Below are 21,953 nucleotides of genomic sequence, written 5' to 3'. Positions count from 1 at the left end.
CTTGGTTTCGGTGACTGTTGCCTCCCTTCATAGGTTTGTCAAACGGGCCCCTCATTTTCTTTATCTTACCTGCTTATAGCTTAACGAGGGTCTCGGTTCTGGCAGTCTTGATGCCATAGGTAGCTTAAGAGGGCTCTCGCACAGTTTCCGCCCTTACCGTTAGATGACGTTCCACGTGACGCTCGCGGTATTACAGGATGTGCTACGTCCGCCGCTATGGTCGAGGGTGGCGCTGGTGAACACTCTCAAGGTTCGCTTACACCCAATGAACATAAATACCCACGAGAGCAGCAGATTGGACAGCCGTTGCCGTAGCTCAGTTGGTAAGAGCACCGGACGCGATATTCGGCGGTCGTGGGTTCGGATCCCACCGGAGGCATGGTTGTTTTTTCTTTTGCTTTATAAGTATTTTCTTTAAGCTATTTATTAATCTAAGTACTACAATATCCCACTGATAAGCACAACACATAAAAAACATTCCCCTATGCACCTAGGTTTCGGTGACTGTTGGCTCCCTTCATACGTTTGTCAAACGGGCCCCTCATTTCCTTTAACTTACCTGCTAATAGCTTAGCGAGCGTCTCGGTTCTGGCGGTCTTGATGCCATAGGTAGCTTTTGAGGGCTCTCGCACAGTTTCCGCCCTCGCCGTTAGATGACGTTCCACGTCAGGGTCGCGGTATTACAGGACGTGCTACGCCCGCCGCTAAGGTCGAGGGTGGCGCTGATGAACACTCTCAAGGTTCGCTTACACCCAATGAACATAAATACCCTCGAGAGCAGCAGATTGGACAGCCGTCGCCGTAGCTCAGTTGGTAAGAGCACCGAACGCGATATTCGGAGGTCGTGGGTTCGGATCCCACCGGCGGCATGGTTGTTTTTTCTGCTGCTTTATAAGTAATTTTCTTTAAGCGATTTATTAATCTAAGTACTATAATATCCCACTGATAAGCACAACACAAAAACATTCCCCTTTGCACCTTGGTTTCGGTGACTGTTGGCTCCCTTCATAGGTTTGTCAAACGTGCCCCTCATTTCCTTTAACTTACCTGCTAATAGCTTAACGAGGGTCTGGGTTCTGGGAGTCTTGATGCCATAGGTAGCTTAAGAGTGCTCTCGCACAGTTTCCGCCCTCGCCGTTAGATGACGTTCCACATCACGCTCGCGGTATTACAGGATGTGCTACGTCCGTCGCTATGGTCGAGGGTGGCGCTCGTGAACACTCTCGAGGTTCGCTTACACCCAATGAACATAAATACCCACGAGAGAAGCAGATTGGACAGCCGTTGCCGTAGCTCAGTTGGTAAGAGCACCGGACGCGATATTCGGCGGTCGTGGGTTCGGATCCCACCGGCGGCATGGTTGTTTTTTCTGCTGCTTTATAAGTAATTTTCTTTAAGCGATTTTTTAATCTAAGTACTATAATATCCCACTGATAAGCACAACACATAAAAACATTCCCCTATGCACCTTGGTTTCGGTGACTGTTGGCTCCATTCATACGTTTGTCAAACGGGCCCCTCATTTCCTTTAACTTACCTGCTAATAGCTTAGCGAGCGTCTCGGTTCTGGCGGTCTTGATGCCATAGGTAGCTTTTGAGGGCTCTCGCACAGTTTCCGCCCTCGCCGTTAGATGACGTTCCACGTCAGGGTCGCGGTATTACAGGACGTGCTACGTCCGCCGCTAAGGTCGAGGGTGGCGCTGATGAACACTCTCAAGGTTCGCTTACACCCAGTGAACATAAATACCCACGAGAGCAACAGATTGGACAGACGTCGCCGTAGCTCAGTTGGTAAGAGCACCGGACCTGATATTCGGAGGTCGTGGGTTCGGATCCCACCGGCGGCATGGTTGTTTTTTTCTGTTGCTTTATAAGTAACTTTCTTTAAGCGATTTATTAATCTAAGTACTATAATATCCCACTGATAAGCACAACACAAAAATATTCCCCTATGCACCTCGGTTTCGGTGACTTGGCTCCCTTCATAGGTTTGTCAAACGGGCCCCTCATCTCCTTTAACTTACCTGCTAATAGCTTAACGAGGGTCTCGGTTCTGGCAGTCTTGATGCCATAGGTAGCTTAAGAGGGCTCTCGCACAGTTTCCGCCCTCGTCCTTAGATGACGTTCCACGGCACGCTCGCGGTGTTACAGGACGTGCTACGTCCGCCGCTAAGGTCGAGGGTGGCGCTGGTGAACACTCTCAAGGTTCGCTTACACCCAATGAACATAAATACCCACGAGAGCAGCAGATTGGACAGCCATCGCCGTAGCTCAGTTGGTAAGAGCACCGAACGCGATATTCGGAGGTCGTGGGTTCGAATCCCACCGGCGGCATGGTTGTTTTTTCTGCTGCTTTATAAGTATATTCTTTAAGCGATTTATTAATCTAAGTACTATAATATCCTATTGATAAGCACAACACATAAAAACATTCCCCTACGCACCTTGGTTTCGGTGACTGTTGCCTCCCTTCATAGGTTTGTTAAACGGGCCCCTCATTTTCTTTCTCTTACCTGCTTATAGCTTAACGAGGGTCTCGGTTCTGGCAGTCTTGATGCCATAGGTAGCTTAAGAGGGCTCTCGCACAGTTTCCGCCCTCGCCGTTAGATGACGTTCCACATCACGCTCGCGGTATTACAGGATGTGCTACGTCCGTCGCTATGATCGAGGGTGGCGCTCGTGAACACTATCAAGGTTCGCTTACACCCAATGAACATAAATACCCACGAGAGCAGCAGATTGGACAGACGTCACCGTAGCTCAGTTGGTAAGAGCACCGGACCTGATATTCGGAGGTCGTGGGTTCGGATCCCACCGGCGGCATGGTTGTTTTTTCTGTTGCTTTATAAGTAACTTTCTTTAAGCGATTTATTAATCTAAGTACTATAATATCCCACTGATAAGCACAACACAAAAAACATTCCCCTTTGCACCTTGGTTTCGGTGACTGTTGGCTCCCTTCATAGGTTTGTCAAACGTGCCCCTCATTTCCTTTAACTTACCTGCTAATAGCTTAACGAGGGTCTGGGTTCTGGGAGTCTTGACGCCATAGGTAGCTTAAGATTGCTCTCGCACAGTTTCCGCCCTCGCCGTTAGATGACGTTCCACATCACGCTCGCGGTATTACAGGATGTGCTACGTCCGTCGCTATGGTCGAGGGTGGCGCTCGTGAACACTCTCGAGGTTCGCTTACACCCAATGAACATAAATACCCACGAGAGAAGCAGATTGGACAGCCGTTGCCGTAGCTCAGTTGGTAAGAGCACCGGACGCGATATTCGGCGGTCGTGGGTTCGGATCCCACCGGCGGCATGGTTGTTTTTTCTGCTGCCTTATAAGTAATTTTCTTTAAGCGATTTTTTAATCTAAGTACTATAATATCCCACTGATAAGCACAACACATAAAAACATTCCCCTATGCACCTTGGTTTCGGTGACTGTTGGCTCCCTTCATACGTTTGTCAAACGGGCCCCTCATTTCCTTTAACTTACCTGCTAATAGCTTAGCGAGCGTCTCGGTTCTGGCGGTCTTGATGCCATAGGTAGCTTTTGAGGGCTCTCGCACAGTTTCCGCCCTCGCCGTTAGATGACGTTCCACGTCAGGGTCGCGGTATTACAGGACGTGCTACGTCCGCCGCTAAGGTCGAGGGTGGCGCTGATGAACACTCTCAAGGTTCGCTTACACCCAATGAACATAAATACCCTCGAGAGCAGCAGATTGGACAGCCGTCGCCGTAGCTCAGTTGGTAAGAGCACCGAACGCGATATTCGGAGGTCGTGGGTTCGGATCCCACCGGCGGCATGGTTATTTTTTCTGCTGCTTTATAAGCAATTTTCTTTAAGCGATTTATTAATCTAAGTACTATAATATCCCACTGATAAGCACAACACAAAAACATTCCCCTATGCACCTTGGTTTCGGTGACTGTTGGCTCCCTTCATAGGTTTGTCAAACGGGCCCCTCATTTCCTTTACCTTACCTGCTAATAGCTTAGCGAGGGTCTCGGTTCTGGCAGTCTTGATGCCATAGGTAGCTTAAGAGGGCTCTCGCACAGTTTCCGCCCTCGCCGTTAGATGACGTTCCACATCACGCTCGCGGTATTACAGGATGTGCTACGTCCGTCGCTATGATCGAGGGTGGCGCTCGTGAACACTCTCAAGGTTCGCTTACACCCACTGAACATAAATACCCACGAGAGCAGCAGATTGGACAGACGTCGCCGTAGCTCAGTTGGTAAGAGCACCGGACCTGATATTCGGAGGTCGTGGGTTCGGATCCCACCGGCGGCATGGTTGTTTTCTGTTGCTTTATAAGTAACTTTCTTTAAGCGATTTATTAATCTAAGTACTATAATATCCCACTGGTAAGCACAACACAAAACAACATTCCCCTATGCACCTTGGTTTCGGTGACTGTTGGCTCCCTTCATACGTTTGTCAAACGGGCCCCTCATTTCCTTTAACTTACCTGCTAATAGCTTAGCGATGGTCTCGGTTCTGGCAGTCTTGATGCCATAGGTAGCTTATGAGGGCTCTCGCACAGTTTCCGCCCTCGCCGTTAGATGACATTCCACGTCAGGGTCGCGGTATTACAGGACGTGCTACGTCCGCCGCTAAGGTCGAGGGTGGCGCTGATGAACACTCTCAAGGTTCGCAACACCCAATGAACATAAATACCCACGAGAGCAGCAGATTGGACAGCCGTCGCCGTAGCTCAGTTGGTAAGAGCACCGGACGCGATATTCGGAGGTCGTGGGTTCGGATCCCACCGGCAGCATGGTTGTTTTTTCTGTTGCTTTATAAGTAATTTTCTTTAAGCGATTTATTAATCTAAGTTTTATAGTATCCCACTGGTAAGCACAACACATAAAAAAACATTCCCCTGTGCACCTTTGTTTCGGTGACTGTTGGCTCCCTTCATAGGTTTGTCAAAGGGGCCCCTCATTTCCTTTAACTTACCTGCTAATAGCTTAGCGAGGGTCTCGGTTCTGGCAGTCTTGATGCCATAGGTAGCTTATGAGGGCTCTCGCACAGTTTCCGCCCTCGCCGTTAGGTGACGTTCCACGTCACGCTCGCGGTATTACAGGACGTGCTACGTCCGCCGCTAAGGTCGAGGGTGGCGCTGGTGAACACTCTCAAGGTTCGCTTACACCCAATGAACATAAATACCCACGAGAGCAGCAGATTGGACAGCCGTCGTCGTAGCTCAGTTGGTAAGAGCACTGGACGCGATATTCGGCGGTCGTGGGTTCGGATCCCACCGGCGGCGTGGTTGTTTTTTCTGCTGCTTTATAAGTAATTTTCTTTAAGCGATTTTTTAATCTAAGTACTATAATATCCCACTGATAAGCACAACACATAAAAACATTCCCCTATGCACCTTGGTTTCGGTGACTGTTGGCTCCCTTCATAGGTTTGTCAAACGGGCCCCTCATTTCCTTTAACTTACCTGCTAATAGCTTAGCGAGGGTCTCGGTTCTGGCAGTCTTGATGCCATAGGTAGCTTAAGAGGGCTCTCGCAAAGTTTCCGCCCTCGCCGTTAGATGACGTTCCACGTCACGCTCGCGGTATTACAGGACGTGCTGCGTCCGCCGCTATGGTCGAGGGTGGCGCTGGTGAACACTCTCAAGGTTCGCTTACACCCAATGAACATAAATACCCACGAGAGCAGCAGATTGGACAGACGTCGCCGTAGCTCAGTTGGTAAGAGCACCGGACCTGATATTCGGAGGTCGTGGGTTCGGAACCCACCGGCGGCATGGTTGTTTTTTTCTGTTGCTTTATAAGTAATTTTCTTTAAGCGATTTATTAATCTAAGTACTATAGTATCCCACTGGTAAGCACAACACATAAAAAAACATTCCCCTGTGCACCTTTGTTTCGGTGACTGTTGGCTCCCTTCATAGGTTTGTCAAAGGCGCCCCTCATTTCCTTTAACTTACCTGCTAATAGCTTAGCGAGGGTCTCGGTTCTGGCAGTCTTGATGCCATAGGTAGCTTATGAGGGCTCTCGCACAGTTTCCGCCCTCGCCGTTAGGTGACGGTCCACGTCACGCTCGCGGTATTACAGGACGTGCTACGTCCGCCGCTAAGGTCGAGGGTGGCGCTGGTGAACACTATCAAGGTTCGCTTACACCCAATGAACATAAATACCCACGAGAGCAGCAGATTGGACAGCCGTCGTCGTAGCTCAGTTGGTAAGAGCACCGTACGCGATATTCGGAGGTCGTGGGTTCAGATCCCACCGGCGGCATGGTTGTTTTTTCTCCTGCTTTATAAGTAATTTTCTTTAAGCGATTTATTATTTTAAGTACTATAATATCCCACTGATAAGCACAACACAAAAAAAAGATTCCCCTATGCACCTCAGTTTCGGTGACTGTTGGCTCCTTTCATAGGTTTGTCAAACGAGCCCCTCATTTCCTTTCACTTACTTGCTAATAGCTTAACGAGGGCCTCGGTTCTGGCAGTCTTGATGCCATAGATAGCTTAAGAGGGCTCTCGCACAGTTTCCGCCCTCGTCCTTAGATGACGTTCCACGTCACGTTCGCGGTATTACAGGACGTGCTACGTCCGCCGCTAAGGTCGAGGGTGGCGCTGGTGAACACTCTCAAGGTTCGCTTACACCCAATGAACATAAATACCAACGAGAGCAGCAGATTGGACAGCCGTCGCCGTAGCTCAGTTGGTAAGAGCACCGGACGCGATATTCGGAGGTCGTGGGTTCGGATCCCACCGGCTGCATGGTTGTTTTTCTGCTGCTTTATAAGTAATTTTCTTTAAGCGATTTATTAATCTAAGTACTATAATATCTCACTGATAAGCATAACACATAAAAAAACATTCCCCTATGCACCTTCGTTTCGGTGACTGTTGGCTCCCCTCATAGGTTTGTCAAATGGGCCCCTCATTTCCTTTAACTTACCTGCTAACAGCTTAACGAGGGTCTTGGTTCTGGCAGTCTTGATACAATAGGTAGCTTAAGAGGGCTCTCGCACAGTTTCCGCCCTCACCGTTAGATGACGTTTCACATCACGCTCGCGGTATTACAGGACGTGCTACGTCCGCCGCTATGGTCGAGGATGGCGCTGGTGAAAACTCTCAAGGTTCGCTTACACCCAATGAACATAAATACCCACGAGAGCAGCAGATTGGAGAGCCGTTGCCGTAGCTCAGTTGGTAGGAGCACCGAACGCGATATTCGGAGGTGGTGGGTTCGGATAACATCGGCGGCATGGTTGTTTTTTCTGCTGCTTTATAAGTAATTTTCTTTAAGCGATTTAATAATCTAAGTGCTACAATATCCCACTGATAAGCACAACTATAAAAAAACATTCCCCTATGCACCTTGGTTTCGGTGACTGTTGGCTCCCTTCATAGGTTTGTCAAACGGGCCCCTCATTTCCTTTAACTTTCCTGCTAATAGCTTAACGAGGGTCTCGGTTCTGGCAGTCTTGATGCCATAGGTAGCTTAGGAGGGCTCTCGCACAGTTTCCGCCCTCGCCGTTAGATGACGTTCCACGTCACGCTCGCGGTATTACAGGACGTGCTACGTCCGCCGCTATGGTCGAGGGTGGCGCTGCTGAACACTCTCAAGGTTCGCTTACACCCAATGAACATAAATACCCACGAGAGCAGCAGATTGGAGAGCCGTTGCCGTAGCTCAGTTGGTAAGAGCACCGAACGCGATATTCGGAGGTCGTGGGTTCGGATCCCACCGGCGGCATGGTTTTTTCTGCTGCTTTATAAGTAATTTTCTTTAAGCGATTTATTAATCTAAGTACTACAATATCACACTGATAAGCACAACACATAAAAAAACATTCCCCTATGCACCTTGGTTTCGGTGACTGTTGGCTCCCTTCATAGGTTTGTCAAACGGGCCCCTCATTTCCTTTAACTTACCTGCTAATAGCTTAGCGAGGGTCTCGGTTCTGGCAGGCTTGATGCCATAGGTAGCTTATGAGGGCTCTCGCACAGTTTCCGCCCTCGCCGTTAGGTGACGTTCCACGTCACGCTCGCGGTATTACAGGACGTGTTACGCACGCCGCTAAGGTCGAGGGTGACGCTGGTGAACACTCTCAAGGTTCGCTTACACCCAATGAACATAAATACCCTCGAGAGCAGCAGATTGGACAGCCGTCGCCGTAGCTCAGTTGGTAAGAGCAACGAACGCGATATTCGGAGGTCGTGGGTTCGGATCCCACCGGCGGCATGGTTGTTTTTTCTGCTGCTTTATAAGTAATTTTCTTTAAGCGATTTATTAATCTAAGTACTATAATATCCCACTGATAAGCACAACACAAAAACATTCCCCTATGCACCTTGGGTTCGGTGACTGTTGGCTCCCTTCATAGGTTTGTCAAACGGGCCCCTCATTTCCTTTACCTTCCCTGCTAATAGCTTAACGAGGGTCTGGGTTCTGGGAGTCTTGATGCCATTGGTAGCTTAAGAGGGCTCTCGCACAGTTTCCGCCTTCGCCGTTAGATGAGGTTCCACATCACGCTCGCGGTATTACAGGATGTGCTACGTCCGTCGCTATGATCGAGGGTGGCGCTCGTAAACACTCTCAAGGTTCGCTTACACCCAATGAACATAAATACCCACGAGAGCAGCAGATTGGACAGCCGTCGCCGTAGCTCAGTTGGTAAGAGCACCAGACGCGATATTCGGAGGTCGTGGGTTCGGATCCCACCGGCAGCATGGTTGGTTTTTCTGTTGCTTTATAAGTAATTTTGTTTAAGCGATTTATTATTCTAAGTTTTATAATATCCCACTGGTAAGCACAACACATAAAAAAACATTCCCCTGTGCACCTTGGTTTCGGTGACTGTTGGCTCCCTTCATAGGTTTGTCAAAGGGGCCCCTCATTTCCTTTAACTTACCTGCTAATAGCTTAGCGATGGTCTCGGTTCTGGCAGTCTTGATGCCATAGGTAGCTTATGAGGGCTCTCGCACAGTTTCCGCCCTCGCCGTTAGATGACATTCCACGTCAGGGTCGCGGTATTACAGGACGTGCTACGTCCGCCGCTAAGGTCGAGGGTGGCGCTGATGAACACTCTCAAGGTTCGCAACACCCAATGAACATAAATAAATACCCACGAGAGCAGCAGATTGGACAGCCGTCGCCGTAGCTCAGTTGGTAAGAGCACCGGACGCGATATTCGGAGGTCGTGGGTTCGGATCCCACCGGCAGCATGGTTGTTTTTTCTGTTGCTTTATAAGTAATTTTCTTTAAGCGATTTATTATTCTAAGTACTATAATATCCCACTGGTAAGCACAACACATAAAAAACATTCCCCTCTGCACCTTGGTTTCGGTGACTGTTGGCTCCCTTCATAGGTTTGTCAAAGGGGCCCCTCATTTCCTTTAACTTACCTGCTAATAGCTTAGCGAGGGTCTCGGTTCTGGCAGTCTTGATGCCATAGGTAGCTTATGAGGGCTCTCGCACAGTTTCCGCCCTCGCCGTTAGGTGACGTTCCACGTCACGCTCGCGGTATTACAGGACGTGCTACGTCCGCCGCTAAGGTCGAGGGTGGCGCTGCTGAACACTCTCAAGGTTCGCATACACCCAATGAACATAAATACCCACGAGAGCAGCAGATTGGACAGCCGTCGTCGTAGCTCAGTTGGTAAGAGCACCGGACCTGATATTCGGAGGTCGTGGGTTCGGATCCCACCGGCGGCATGGTTGTTTTTTTCTGTTGCTTTATAAGTAATTTTCTTTAAGCGATTTTTTAATCTAAGTACTATAATATCCCACTGATAAGCACAACACATAAAAACATTCCCCTATGCACCTTGGTTTCGGTGACTGTTGGCTCCCTTCATAGGTTTGTCAAACGGGCCCCTCATTTCCTTTAACTTACCTGCTAATAGCTTAGCGAGGGTCTCGGTTCTGGCAGTCTTGATGCCATAGGTAGCTTAAGAGGGCTCTCGCAAAGTTTCCGCCCTCGCCGTTAGATGACGTTCCACGTCACGCTCGCGGTATTACAGGACGTGCTGCGTCCGCCGCTATGGTCGAGGGTGGCGCTGGTGAACACTCTCAAGGTTCGCTTACACCCAATGAACATAAATACCCACGAGAGCAGCAGATTGGACAGACGTCGCCGTAGCTCAGTTGGTAAGAGCACCGGACCTGATATTCGGAGGTCGTGGGTTCGGAACCCACCGGCGGCATGGTTGTTTTTTTCTGTTGCTTTATAAGTAATTTTCTTTAAGCGATTTATTAATCTAAGTACTATAATATCCCACTGGTAAGCACAACACAAAAAAACATTCCCCTATGCACCTTGGTTTCGGTGACTGTTGGCTCCCTTCATACGTTTGTCAAACCGGCCCCTCATTTCCTTTAACTTACCTGCTAATAGCTTAGCGAGGGTCTCGGTTCTGGCGGTCTTGATGCCATAGGTAGCTTTTGAGGGCTCTCGCACAGTTTCCGCCCTCGCCGTTAGATGACGTTCCACGTCAGGGTCGCTTTATTACAGGACGTGCTACGTCCGCCGCTAAGGTCGAGGTTGGCGCTGATGAACACTCTCAAGGTTCGCTTACACCCAATGAACATAAATACCCACGAGAGCAGCAGATTGGACAGCCGTCGCCGTAGCTCAGTTGGTAAGAGCACCGGACGCGATTATCGGAGGTCGTGGGTTCGGATCCCACCGGCAGCATGGTTGTTTTTTCTGTTGCTTTATAAGTAATTTTCTTTAAGCGATTTATTAATCTAAGTTTTGTAGTATCCCACTGGTAAGCACAACACATAAAAAAACATTCCCCTGTGCACCTTTGTTTCGGTGACTGTTGGCTCCCTTCATAGGTTTGTCAAAGGGGCCCCTCATTTCCTTTAACTTACCTGCTAATAGCTTAGTGAGGGTCTCGGTTCTGGCAGTCTTGATGCCATAGGTAGCTTATGAGGGCTCTCGCACAGTTTCCGCCCTCGCCGTTAGGTGACGGTCCACGTCACGCTCGCGGTATTACAGGACGTGCTACGTCCGCCGCTAAGGTCGAGGGTGGCGCTGGTGAACACTCTCAAGGTTCGCTTACACCCAATGAACATAAATACCCACGAGAGCAGCAGATTGGACAGCCGTCGTCGTAGCTCAGTTGGTAAGAGCACCGTACGCGATATTCGGAGGTCGTGGGTTCAGATCCCACCGGCGGCATGGTTGTTTTTTCTCCTGCTTTATAAGTAATTTTCTTTAAGCGATTTATTATTTTAAGTACTATAATATCCCACTGATAAGCACAACACAAAAAAAAGATTCCCCTATGCACCTCAGTTTCGGTGACTGTTGGCTCCCTTCATAGGTTTGTCAAACGAGCCCCTCATTTCCTTTCACTTACCTGCTAATAGCTTAACGAGGGCCTCGGTTCTGGCAGTCTTGATGCCATAGATAGCTTAAGAGGGCTCTCGCACAGTTTCCGCCCTCGTCCTTAGATGACGTTCCACGTCACGTGCGCGGTATTACAGGACGTGCTACGTCCGCCGCTAAGGTCGAGGGTGGCGCTGGTGAACACTCTCAAGGTTCGCTTACACCCAATGAACATAAATACCAACGAGAGCAGCAGATTGGACAGCCGTCGCCGTAGCTCAGTTGGTAAGAGCACCGGACGCGATATTCGGAGGTCGTGGGTTCGGATCCCACCGGCTGCATGGTTGTTTTTCTGCTGCTTTATAAGTAATTTTCTTTAAGCGATTTATTAATCTAAGTACTATAATATCTCACTGATAAGCATAACACATAAAAAAACATTCCCCTATGCACCTTCGTTTCGGTGACTGTTGGCTCCCCTCATAGGTTTGTCAAATGGGCCCCTCATTTCCTTTAACTTACCTGCTAATAGCTTAACGAGGGTCTTGGTTCTGGCAGTCTTGATACAATAGGTAGCTTAAGAGGGCTCTCGCACAGTTTCCGCCCTCACCGTTAGATGACGTTTCACATCACGCTCGCGGTATTACAGGACGTGCTACGTCCGCCGCTATGGTCGAGGATGGCGCTGGTGAAAACTCTCAAGGTTCGCTTACACCCAATGAACATAAATACCCACGAGAGCAGCAGATTGGAGAGCCGTTGCCGTAGCTCAGTTGGTAGGAGCACCGAACGCGATATTCGGAGGTGGTGGGTTCGGATAACATCGGCGGCATGGTTGTTTTTTCTGCTGCTTTATAAGTAATTTTCTTTAAGCGATTTATTAATCTAAGTACTACAATATCCCACTGATAAGCACAACTATAAAAAAACATTCCCCTATGCACCTTGGTTTCGGTGACTGTTGGCTCCCTTCATAGGTTTGTCAAACGGGCCCCTCATTTCCTTTAACTTTCCTGCTAATAGCTTAACGAGGGTCTCGGGTCTGGCAGTCTTGATGCCATAGGTAGCTTAGGAGGGCTCTCGCACAGTTTCCGCCCTCGCCGTTAGATGACGTTCCACGTCACGCTCGCGGTATTACAGGACGTGCTACGTCCGCCGCTATGGTCGAGGGTGACGCTGGTGAACACTCTCAAGGTTCGCTTACACCCAATGAACATAAATACCCTCGAGAGCAGCAGATTGGACAGCCTTCGCCGTAGCTCAGTTGGTAAGAGCAACGAACGCGATATTCGGAGGTCGTGGGTTCGGATCCCACCGGCGGCATGGTTGTTTTTCTGCTGCTTTATAAGTAATTTTCTTTAAGCGATTTATTAATCTAAGTACTATAATATCCCACTGATAAGCACAACACAAAAACATTCCCCTATGCACCTTGGGTTCGGTGACTGTTGGCTCCCTTCATAGGTTTGTCAAACGGGCCCCTCATTTCCTTTACCTTCCCTGCTAATAGCTTAACGAGGGTCTGGGTTCTGGGAGTCTTGATGCCATAGGTAGCTTAAGAGGGCTCTCGCACAGTTTCCGCATTCGCCGTTAGATGAGGTTCCACATCACGCTCGCGGTATTACAGGATGTGCTACGTCCGTCGCTATGATCGAGGGTGGCGCTCGTAAACACTCTCAAGGTTCGCTTACACCCAATGAACATAAATACCCACGAGAGCAGCAGATTGGACAGCCGTCGCCGTAGCTCATTTGGTAAGAGCACCAGACGCGATATTCGGAGGTCGTGGGTTCGGATCCCACCGGCAGCATGGTTGGTTTTTCTGTTGCTTTATAAGTAATTTTCTTTAAGCGATTTATTATTCTAAGTTTTATAATATCCCACTGGTAAGCACAACACATAAAAAAACATTCCCCTGTGCACCTTGGTTTCGGTGACTGTTGGCTCCCTTCATAGGTTTGTCAAAGGGGCCCCTCATTTCCTTTAACTTACCTGCTAATAGCTTAGCGAGGGTCTCGGTTCTGGCAGTCTTGATGCCATAGGTAGCTTATGAGGGCTCTCGCACAGTTTCCGCCCTCGCCGTTAGATGACATTCCACGTCAGGGTCGCGGTATTACAGGACGTGCTACGTCCGCCGCTAAGGTCGAGGGTGGCGCTGATGAACACTCTCAAGGTTCGCAACACCCAATGAACATAAATAAATACCCACGAGAGCAGCAGATTGGACAGCCGTCGCCGTAGCTCAGTTGGTAAGAGCACCGGACGCGATATTCGGAGGTCGTGGGTTCGGATCCCACCGGCAGCATGGTTGTTTTTTCTGTTGCTTTATAAGTAATTTTCTTTAAGCGATTTATTATTCTAAGTACTATAATATCCCACTGGTAAGCACAACACATAAAAAACATTCCCCTGTGCACCTTGGTTTCGGTGACTGTTGGCTCCCTTCATAGGTTTGTCAAAGGGGCCCCTCATTTCCTTTAACTTACCTGCTAATAGCTTAGCGAGGGTCTCGGTTCTGGCAGTCTTGATGCCATAGGTAGCTTATGAGGGCTCTCGCACAGTTTCCGCCCTCGCCGTTAGGTGACGTTCCACGTCACGCGCGCGGTATTACAGGACGTGTTACGTACGCCGCTAAGGTCGAGGGTGGCGCTCGTGAACACTCTCGAGGTTCGCTTACACCCAATGAACATAAATACCCACGAGAGAAGCATATTGGACAGACGTCGCCGTAGCTCAGTTGGTAAGAGCACCGGACCTGATATTCGGAGGTCGTGGGTTCGGATCCCACCGGCGGCATGGTTGTTTTTTTCTGTTGCTTTATAAGTAATTTTCTTTAAGCGATTTATTAATCTAAGTACTATAATATCCCACTGGTAAGCACAACACAAAAAAACATTCCCCTATGTACCTTGGTTTCGGTGACTGTTGGCTCCCTTCATACGTTTGTCAAACGGGCCCCTCATTTCCTTTAACTTACCTGCTAATAGCTTAGCGAGGGTCTCGGTTCTGGCGGTCTTGATGCCATAGGTAGCTTTTGAGGGCTCTCGCACAGTTTCCGCCCTCGCCGTTAGATGACGTTCCACGTCAGGGTCGCGGTATTACAGGACGTGCTACGTCCGCCGCTAAGGTCGAGGGTGGCGCTGATGAACACTCTCAAGGTTCGCTTACACCCAATGAACATAAATACCCACGAGAGCAGCAGATTGGACAGCCGTCGCCGTAGCTCAGTTGGTAAGAGCACCGGACGCGATATTCGGAGGTCGTGGGTTCGGATCCCACCGGCAGCATGGTTGTTTTTTCTGTTGCTTAATAAGTAATTTTCTTTAGGCGATTTATTAATCTAAGTTTTATAGTATCCCACTGGTAAGCACAACACATAAAAAAAACATTCCCCTGTGCACCTTTGTTTCGGTGACTGTTGGCTTCCTTCATAGGTTTGTCAAAGGGGCCCCTCATTTCCTTTAACTTACCTGCTAATAGCTTAGCGAGGGTCTCGGTTCTGGCAGTCTTGATGCCATAGGTAGCTTATGAGGGCTCTCGCACAGTTTCCGCCCTCGCCGTTAGGTGACGTTCCACGTCACGCTCGCGGTATTACAGGACGTGCTACGTCCGCCGCTAAGGTCGAGGGTGGCGCTGGTGAACACTCTCAAGGTTCGCTTACACCCAATGAACATAAATACCCACGAGAGCAGCAGATTGGACAGCCGTCGTCGTAGCTCAGTTGGTAAGAGCACCGTACGCGATATTCGGAGGTCGTGGGTTCAGATCCCACCGGCGGCATGGTTGTTTTTTCTCCTGCTTTATAAGTAATTTTCTTTAAGCGATTTATTATTTTAAGTACTATAATATCCCACTGATAAGCACAACACAAAAAAAAAGATTCCCCTATGCACCTCAGTTTCGGTGACTGTTGGCTCCCTTCATAGGTTTGTCAAACGAGCCCCTCATTTCCTTTCACTTACCTGCTAATAGCTTAACGAGGGCCTCGGTTCTGGCAGTCTTGATGCCATAGATAGCTTAAGAGGGCTCTCGCACAGTTTTCGCCCTCGTCCTTAGATGACGTTCCACGTCACGTTCGCTGTATAACAGGACGTGCTACGTCCGCCGCTAAGGTCGAGGGTGGCGCTGGTGAACACTCTCAAGGTTCGCTTACACCCAATGAACATAAATACCAACGAGAGCAGCAGATTGGACAGCCGTCGCCGTAGCTCAGTTGGTAAGAGCACCGGACGCGATATTCGGAGGTCGTGGGTTCGGATCCCACCGGCTGCATGGTTGTTTTTCTGCTGCTTTATAAGTAATTTTCTTTAAGCGATTTATTAATCTAAGTACTATAATATCTCACTGATAAGCATAACACATAAAAAAACATTCCCCTATGCACCTTCGTTTCGGTGACTGTTGGCTCCCCTCATAGGTTTGTCAAATGGGCCCCTCATTTCCTTTAACTTACCTGCTAATAGCTTAACGAGGGTCTCCGTTCTGGCAGTCTTGATACAATAGGTAGCTTAAGAGGGCTCTCGCACAGTTTCCGCCCTCACCGTTAGATGACGTTTCACATCACGCTCGCGGTATTACAGGACGTGCTACGTACGCCGCTAAGGTCGAGGGTGACGCTGGTGAACACTCTCAAGGTTCGCTTACCCCCAATGAACATAAATACCATCGAGAGCAGCAGATTGGACAGCCGTCGCCGTAGCTCAGTTGGTAAGAGCACCGAACGCGATATTCGGAGGTCGTGGGTTCGGATCCCACCGGCGGCATGGTTGTTTTTTGTGCTGCTTTATAAGTAATTTTCTTTAAGCGATTTATTAATCTAAGTACTATAATATCCCACTGGTAAGCACAACACAAAAAAACATTCCCCTATGCACCTTGGTTTCGGTGACTGTTGGCTCCCTTCATACGTTTGTCAAACGGGCCCCTCATTTCCTTTAACTTACCTGCTAATAGCTTAGCGAGGGTCTCGGTTCTGGCGGTCTTGATGCCATAGGTAGCTTTTGAGGGCTCTCGCACTGTTTCCGCCCTCGCCGTTAGATGACGTTCCACGTCAGGGTCGCGGTATTACAGGACGTGCTACGTCCGCCGCTAAGGTCGAGGGTGGCGCTGATGAACACTCTCAAGGTTCGCTTACACCCAATGAACATAAATACCCACGAGAGCAGCAGATTGGACAGCCATCGCCGTAGCTCAGTTGGTAAGAGCACCGGACGCGATATTCGGAGGTCGTGGGTTCGGATCCCACCGGCAGCATGGTTGTTTTTTTCTGTTGCTTTATAAGTTTATTTCTTTAAGCGATTTGTTAATCTAAGTACTATAATATCCCACTGGTAAGCACAACACAAAAAAACATTCCCCTGTGCACCTTGGTTTCGGTGACTGTTGGCTCCCTTCATAGGTTTGTCAAAGGGGCCCCTCATTTCCTTTAACTTACCTTCTAATAGCTTAGCGAGGGTCTCGGTTCTGGCAGTCTTGATGCCATAGGTAGCTTATGAGGGCTCTCGCACAGTTTCCGCCCTCGCCGCTAGGTGACGTTCCACGTCACGCGCGCGGTATTACAGGACGTGTTACGTACGCCGCTAAGGTCGAGGGTGACGCTGGTGAACACTCTCAAGGTTCGCTTACACCCAATGAACATAAATACCCTCGAGAGTAGCAGATTGGACAGCCGTCGCCGTAGCTCAGTTGGTAAGAGCACCGAACGCGATATTCGGAGGTCGTGGGTTCGGATCCCACCGGCGGCATGGTTGTTTTTTCTGCTGCTTTATAAGTAATTTTCTTTAAGCGATTTATTAATCTAAGTACTATAATATCCCACTGGTAAGCACAACACAAAAAAACATTCCCCTATGCACCTTGGTTTCGGTGACTGTTGGCTCCCTTCATACGTTTGTCAAACGGGCCCCTCATTACCTTTAACTTACCTGCTAATAGCTTAGCGAGGGTCCCGGTTCTGGCGGTCTTGATGCCATAGGTAGGTTTTGAGGGCTCTCGCACAGTTTCCGCCCTCGCCGTTAGATGACGCTCCACGTCAGGGTCGCGGTATTACAGGACGTGCTACGTCCGCCGCTAAGGTCGAGGGTGGCGCTGATGAACACTCTCAAGGTTCGCTTACACCCAATGAACATAAATACCCACGAGAGCAGCAGATTGGACAGCCGTCGCCGTAGCTCAGTTGGTAAGAGCACCGGACGCGATATTCGGAGGTCGTGGGTTCGGATCCCACCGGGAGCATGGTTGGTTTTTCTGTTGCTTTATAAGTAATTTTCTTTAAGCGATTTATTATTCTAAGTTTTATAATATCCCACTGGTAAGACAACACATATAAAAAAATTCCCCTGTGCACCTTGGTTTCGGTGACTGTTGGCTCCCTTCATAGGTTTGTCAAAGGGGCCCCTCATTTCCTTTAACTTACCTGCTAATAGCTTAGCGAGGGTCTCGGTTCAGGCAGCCTTGATGCCATAGGTAGCTTATGAGGGCTCTCGTACAGTTTCCGCCCTCGCCGTTAGATGACGTTCCACGTCAGGGTCGCGGTATTACAGGACGTGCTACGTCCGCCGCTAAGGTCGAGGGTGGCGCTGATGAACACTCTCAAGGTTCGCTTACACCCAATGAACATAAATACCCACGAGAGCAGCAGATTGGACAGCCATCGCCGTAGCTCAGTTGGTAAGAGCACCGGACGCGATATTCGGAGGTCGTGGGTTCGGATCCCACCGGCAGCATGGTTGTTTTTTTCTGTTGCTTTATAAGTAATTTTCTTTAAGCGATTTATTAATCTAAGTACTATAATATCCCACTGGTAAGCACAACACATAAAAAACATTCCCCTGTGCACCTTGGTTTCGGTGACTGTTGGCTCCCTTCATAGGTTTGTCAAAGGGGCCCCTCATTTCCTTTAACTTACCTTCTAATAGCTTAGCGAGGGTCTCGGTTCTGGCAGTCTTGATGCCATAGGTAGCTTATGAGGGCGCTCGCACAGTTTCCGCCCTCGCCGTTAGGTGACGTTCCACGTCACGCGCGCGGTATTACAGGACGTGTTACGTACGCCGCTAAGGTCGAGGGTGACGCTGGTGAACACTCTCAAGGTTCGCTTACACCCAATGAACATAAATACCCACGAGAGAAGCAGATTGGACAGCCGTTGCCGTAGCTCAGTTGGTAAGAGCACCGGACGCGATATTCGGCGGTCGTGGGTTCGGATCCCACCGGCGGCATGGTTGTTTTTTCTGCTGCTTTATAAGTAATTTTCTTTAAGCGATTTTTTAATCTAAGTACTTTAATATCCCACTGATAAGCACAACACAAAAAAAAGATTCCCCTATGCACCTCAGTTTCGGTGACTGTTGGCTCCCTTGATTGGTTTGTCAAACGAGCCCCTCATTTCCTTTCACTTACCTGCTAATAGCTTAACGAGGGCCTCGGTTCTGGCAGTCTTGATGCCATAGATAGCTTAAGAGGGCTCTCGCACAGTTTCCGCCCTCGTCCTTAGATGACGTTCCACGTCACGTTCGCGGTATTACAGGACGTGCTACGTCCGCCGCTAAGGTCGAGGGTGGCGCTGGTGAACACGCTCAAGGTTCGCTTACACCCAATGAACATAAATACCAACGAGAGCAGCAGATTGGACAGCCGTCGCCGTAGCTCAGTTGTTAAGAGCACCGGACGCGATATTCGGAGGTCGTGGGTTCGGATCCCACCGGCTGCATGGTTGTTTTTCTGCTGCTTTATAAGTAATTTTCTTTAAGCGATTTATTAATCTAAGTACTATAATATCTCACTGATAAGCATAACACATAAAAAACATTCCCCTATGCACCTTCGTTTCGGTGACTGTTGGCTCCCTTCATAGGTTTGTCAAATGGGCCCCTCATTTCCTTTAACTTACCTGCTAATAGCTTAACGAGGGTCTCGATTCTGGCAGTCTTGATACTATAGGTAGCTTAAGAGGGCTCTCGCACAGTTTCCGCCCTCACCGTTAGATGACGTTTCACATCACGCTCGCGGTATTACAGGACGTGCTACGTCCGCCGCTATGGTCGAGGATGGCGCTGGTGAACACTCTCAAGGTTCGCTTACACCAAATGAACATAAATACCCACGAGAGCAGCAGATTGGAGAGCCGTTGCCGTAGCTCAGTTGGTAGGAGCACCGAACGCGATATTCGGAGGTGGTGGGTTCGGATAACACCGGCGGCATGGTTGTTTTTTCTGCTGCTTTATAAGTAATTTTCTTTAAGCGATTTATTAATCTAACTACTACAATATCCCACTGATAAGCACAACTATAAAAAAACATTCCCCTATGCACCTTGGTTTCGGTGACTGTTGGCTCCCTTCAGAGGTTTGTCAAACGGGCCCCTCATTTCCTTTACTTTCCTGCTAATAGCTTAACGAGGGTCTCGGTTCTGGCAGTCTTGATGCCATAGGTAGGTTAGGAGGGCTCTCGCACAGTTTCCGCCCTCGCCGTTAGATGACGTTCCACGTCACGCTCGCGGTATTACAGGACGTGCTACGTCCGCTGCTATGGTCGAGGGTGGCGCTGGCGAACACTCTCAAGGTTCGCTTACACACAATCAACATAAATACCCACGAGAGCTGCAGATTGGACTGCCGTCGCCGTAGCTCAGTTGGTAAGAGCACCGAACGCGATATTCGGAGGTCGTGGGTTCGGATCCCACCGGCGGCATGGTTGTTTTTTTCTGCTGCTTTATAAGTAATTTTCTTTCAGCGATTTATTAATCTAAGTACTACAATATCACACTGATAAGCACAACACATAAAAAAACATTCCCCTATGCACCTTGGTTTCGGTGACTGTTGGCTCCCTTCATAGGTTTGTCAAACGGGCCCCTCATTTCCTTTAACTTTCCTGCTAATAGCTTAACGACGGTCTCGGTTCTGGCAGTCTTGATGCCATAGGTAGCTTAAAAGGGCTCTCGCACAGTTTCCGCCCTCGCCGTTAGATGACGTTGCACGTCACGCTCGCGGTATTACAGGACGTGCTACGTCCGCTGCTATGGGCGAGGGTGGCGCTGGTGAACACTCTCAAGGTTCGCTTACACACAATCAACATAAATACCCACGAGAGCTGCAGATTGGACTGCCGTCGCCGTAGCTCAGTTGGTAAGAGCACCGGACGCGATATTCGGAGGTCGTGGGTTCGGATCCCAACGGCGGCATGGTTGCTTTTTTGCTGCTTTAAATGTAATTTTCTTTAAGCGATTTATTAATCTAAGTACTATAATATCCCACTGAGAGGCACAACACATAAAAAAACATTCCCCTATGCACCTTGGTTTCGGTGACTGTTGGCTCCCTTCAAAGGTTTGTCAAACGGGCCCCTCATTTCCTTTAACTTACCTACTAATAGCTTAACGAGGGTCTCGGTTCTGGCAGTCTTGATGCCATAGGTATCTTATGAGGGCTCTCGCACAGTTTCCACCCTCGCCGTTAGATGACGTTCCACGTCACGCTCGCGGTATTACAGGACGTGCTACGTTCGCCGCTATAGTCGAGGGTGGCGCTGGTGAACACTCTCAAGGTTCGCTTACAACCAATGAACATAAATACCCACGTGAGCAGCACATTGGACAGCCGTCGCCGTAGCTCAGTTGGTATGAGCACCGGACGCGATATTAGGAGGTCGTGGGTTCGGATTCCACCGCCGGCATGGTTGTTTTTTCTGCTGATTTATAAGTAATTTTCTTTAAGCGATTTATTAATCTAAGTACTATAATATCCCACTGATAAGCACAAAACGTAAAAAAACATTCTGCTATGCACCTTGGTTTCGGTGACGGTTGGCTCCCTTCATAGGTTTGTCAAAAGGGGCCCCTCATTTCCTTTCACTCACCTGCTAATAGCTTAACGAGGGTCTCGGTTCTGGCAGTCTTGGTGCCAAAGGTAGCTTAAGAGGGCTCTCGCACAGTTTCCGTCCTCGCCGTTAGATGACGTTCCAGGTCACGCTCGCGGTATTACAGGACGTGCAACGTCCGCCGCTATGGTCGAGGGTGGCGCTGGTGAACACTCACAAGGTTCGCTTACACCCAATGAACATAAATACCCACGAGAGCAGCAGATTGGACAGCCGTAGCCGTAGCTCAGTTGGTGAGAGCACCGAAAGCGATATTCGGAGGTCGTGGGTTCGGATCCCACCGGCGGCATGGTTGTTTTTTCTGCTGCTTTATAAGTAATTTTCTATAAGCGATTTATTAATCTAAGTACTATAATATCCCACTGATCAGCACAACGCATAAAAAAACATTCCCCTATGCACCTTGGTTTCGGTGACTGTTGGCTCCCTTCATAGGTTTGTCAAACGGGTCCCTCATTTCCTTTAACTTACCTGCTAATAGCTTAACGAGGGTCTCGGTTCTGGCAGTCTTGATGCCATAGGTAGCTTAAGAGGGCTCTCGCACAGTTTCCGCCCTCGTCCTTAGATGACGTTCCACGTCACGCTCGCGGTATTACAGGACGTGCTACGTCCGCCGCTATGGTCGAGGGTGGCGCTGGTGAACACTCTCAAGATTCGCTTACACCCAATGAACATAAATACCCACGAGAGCAGCAGATTGGACAGCCGTCCCTGTAGCTCAGTTGGTAAGAGCACCGGACGCGATATTCAGAGGTCGTGGGTTCG

General features: G+C 49.2%; 8 non-coding genes across 8 annotated transcripts; all 8 read left to right on the top strand.

The window, feature by feature from the left end:
• The first annotated feature begins 1,773 nt into the window (after positions 1-1,773).
• On the top strand, positions 1,774-1,847 carry TRNAS-UGA (transfer RNA serine (anticodon UGA)). The gene has a single exon. It is a non-coding gene; the product is annotated as a tRNA-Ser (tRNA).
• A 410-nt stretch (positions 1,848-2,257) lies between these two features.
• On the top strand, positions 2,258-2,334 carry TRNAS-CGA (transfer RNA serine (anticodon CGA)). Its single transcript has one exon. It is a non-coding gene; the product is annotated as a tRNA-Ser (tRNA).
• A 415-nt stretch (positions 2,335-2,749) lies between these two features.
• Positions 2,750-2,823, top strand: TRNAS-UGA (transfer RNA serine (anticodon UGA)). Its single transcript has one exon. It is a non-coding gene; the product is annotated as a tRNA-Ser (tRNA).
• Positions 2,824-4,216: 1,393 nt separating this feature from the next.
• TRNAS-UGA (transfer RNA serine (anticodon UGA)) lies at positions 4,217-4,290 on the top strand. The gene has a single exon. It is a non-coding gene; the product is annotated as a tRNA-Ser (tRNA).
• Positions 4,291-5,685: 1,395 nt separating this feature from the next.
• Positions 5,686-5,759, top strand: TRNAS-UGA (transfer RNA serine (anticodon UGA)). The gene has a single exon. It is a non-coding gene; the product is annotated as a tRNA-Ser (tRNA).
• A 3,855-nt stretch (positions 5,760-9,614) lies between these two features.
• On the top strand, positions 9,615-9,688 carry TRNAS-UGA (transfer RNA serine (anticodon UGA)). Its single transcript has one exon. It is a non-coding gene; the product is annotated as a tRNA-Ser (tRNA).
• Positions 9,689-10,105: 417 nt separating this feature from the next.
• Positions 10,106-10,179, top strand: TRNAS-UGA (transfer RNA serine (anticodon UGA)). The gene has a single exon. It is a non-coding gene; the product is annotated as a tRNA-Ser (tRNA).
• A 3,855-nt stretch (positions 10,180-14,034) lies between these two features.
• TRNAS-UGA (transfer RNA serine (anticodon UGA)) lies at positions 14,035-14,108 on the top strand. The gene has a single exon. It is a non-coding gene; the product is annotated as a tRNA-Ser (tRNA).
• The last annotated feature ends 7,845 nt before the right edge of the window (positions 14,109-21,953 follow it).

This window comes from Amblyomma americanum, chromosome 1 (assembly GCF_052857255.1).
Source record: "Amblyomma americanum isolate KBUSLIRL-KWMA chromosome 1, ASM5285725v1, whole genome shotgun sequence".
NCBI classification, from domain to species: Eukaryota; Metazoa; Arthropoda; class Arachnida; order Ixodida; family Ixodidae; genus Amblyomma; species Amblyomma americanum.
This window is presented reverse-complemented; position numbering and strand designations above follow the sequence as displayed.